Source organism: Brassica napus, unplaced genomic scaffold, assembly GCF_020379485.1.
Source record: "Brassica napus cultivar Da-Ae unplaced genomic scaffold, Da-Ae ScsIHWf_1422;HRSCAF=2008, whole genome shotgun sequence".
NCBI classification, from domain to species: domain Eukaryota; kingdom Viridiplantae; phylum Streptophyta; class Magnoliopsida; order Brassicales; family Brassicaceae; genus Brassica; species Brassica napus.
Genome location: NW_026014836.1, coordinates 59032 through 61228, shown reverse-complemented (window position 1 = coordinate 61228; position 2197 = coordinate 59032). Strand labels below are relative to the sequence as shown.

The 2197-nt window shown below is 39.1% G+C and overlaps 1 non-coding gene across 1 annotated transcript; it reads left to right on the top strand.

Moving 5' to 3' along the window:
* Positions 1–107, top strand: LOC125597313. Its single transcript, XR_007331610.1, has one exon. It is a non-coding gene; the product is annotated as a small nucleolar RNA R71 (small nucleolar RNA).
* The last annotated feature ends 2090 nt before the right edge of the window (positions 108–2197 follow it).

Sequence of the window (2197 nt, the reverse complement as noted above, 5' to 3'; positions counted from 1 at the left end):
AAGCCATGATGAGGACATTGAGATATGTAGCTGTTGAACCTTTCCCATGCTTCTCCAAAGCCTTCAAGATTCCTTTGATGAAATTTAGAGATTTCATTCCTTAGCTTACCAATTCTTGAAATAGATAAGAACTTGGTGAGAAAAGCTTTCTTGCATTCATCCCATGCTGTGATTGAATCTCTTGAAAGACTCTTCTCCCATGTGTGAGCTTTGTCTCCCAAAGAGAATGGAAACAACCTTAGCTTGAATGCATCTTCAGAGACACCATTGATCTTTGTAGTTCCACACAGCTTATCAAAGTTATCCAAGTGGTCTAGTGGATCCTCCAAGGCAAAACCATGGTACTTGTTGCTCTGGATCATGTTTATCAAGCTTGACTTGATCTCAAAGTTGTTGTTTTCCACAGCTGGTGCTCTAATGCCAGCTCTATGCCCATGGATATTAGGCTCATCATGGGTGCCAATATCTCTAGCTTGGCGATGTGGGTGTTGTGGCCTAATTTTGTCAGCTCCTTGGCCATTACCCTCTCCATCTTGAGGCTGATTCTGATGTTGATCCATCACAAACCCCAATCTGTCTAAGTGAGCCCATTGCTCTTCTTCTCTTCTCCTCCTTGCAATCTCCCTTTCAAGTGCTCTAATGTCTTCAACTCTTGAAACTAGGTCTGTTGGGCCTCTGCTCCGCAAGTTCATGCACCTGAGATACAAAAGGCTAGGAAAGAGAATCAGTAACTAGTTTTAAGAAAATAAGACTTAGTCTCAAGTAAGGACCAAATCTCAATGTCAAAATCAACTTAGAATTGGCAACAGCGCCAAATTTGATATGGACTTTTCAAGGGTCCAAGATTCAAATCAAAGTAGTATTTTAGATGTCAATCAATTTCTAAGTGTTTCAATTCAAAGAGAATTCAGGTTCATACTTAAGCTAAATGCAATCAATGTAATGAGGTGATTTGACTAAGCTAACAAGGTTCTAACACAATTAACTAGCAACTTTCAAGCAAATGGATAAGGGAGGAGTCATAGGTGTAGGAATTTGATTTCAGATGACTAAGACTTAATCTAAAATGGCAAAGATTCAATCAACACAATTTCCTAAGTCTAGATAACAATTCTAAGCAAGTTCTTTGTCAAGACAAAAGTTCATTTACTCTCATTGATCAAACATCAAATCCCTTTGGTTTGTATCAATCTAGCAATCATTAAGAACAGATCATTCAACTTTCTAAACTCCCCTAACATCAAATGCCTTTGGTAGGGTAAGCTAAGAGCATGTTGAGTTGGCTCAGACATTTCATCGAACACCTTCCGGGCAATGAAATGTCTAGATTTCTAATATAAAATGGCCAACTCTAGATTAGCATTAAGATCACTCAATCAAGCAAGGAAACATATTAATCTACTCTAAACATTCTAGATCATCACTTAATCATCCTAATCATCCTAACCCATGAATCCAAAAAGAGTCTACTCACTAATCTTCATGATTAACTTTAAACCCATAATAGATTCAAGAGAAATCATGTTAACAAGATGAGATAGACTCAAATTACTCAAGAAAGAAAGATTATATTACTAAAGATTCAAACTTTCTCGAAAAAATCAATGTATTTTTAAGAGAAAACAAGATATGATCTAAAATTAGGTCTAAAATGTATTTATAGTAGCTTAAAACTCGAACCGGGTCGACCCGACAAACCCGGGTTTAACCCGAAAGGCAAATGGGTGAGCTGGTCTTGGCATCGACCGCGGACGGCTCCAACCCGCGGCCGTGGTCCGCGGTCTGTCCCATCAAAACTCGACCTCTCGGGCGAGAATACGCGGACTGCCTTCGTCCGCAGTACACGCCCGCGGCCGACCACACCAACCTCGAGCTCTCTGGTCCGATTCCGCGGACTGGTGTTGTCCGCGGATTCCATCCGCAGGATGGTCCGTCTTGGCCAACTCTAGATTAGCATTAAGATCACTCAATCAAGCAAGGAAACATATTAATCTACTCTAAACATTCTAGATCATCACTTAATCATCCTAATCATCCTAACCCATGAATCCAAAAAGAGTCTACTCACTAATCTTCATGATTAACTTTAAACCCATAATAGATTCAAGAGAAATCATGTTAACAAGATGAGATAGACTCAAATTACTCAAGAAAGAAAGATTATATTACTAAAGATTCAAACTTTCTCCAAAATATC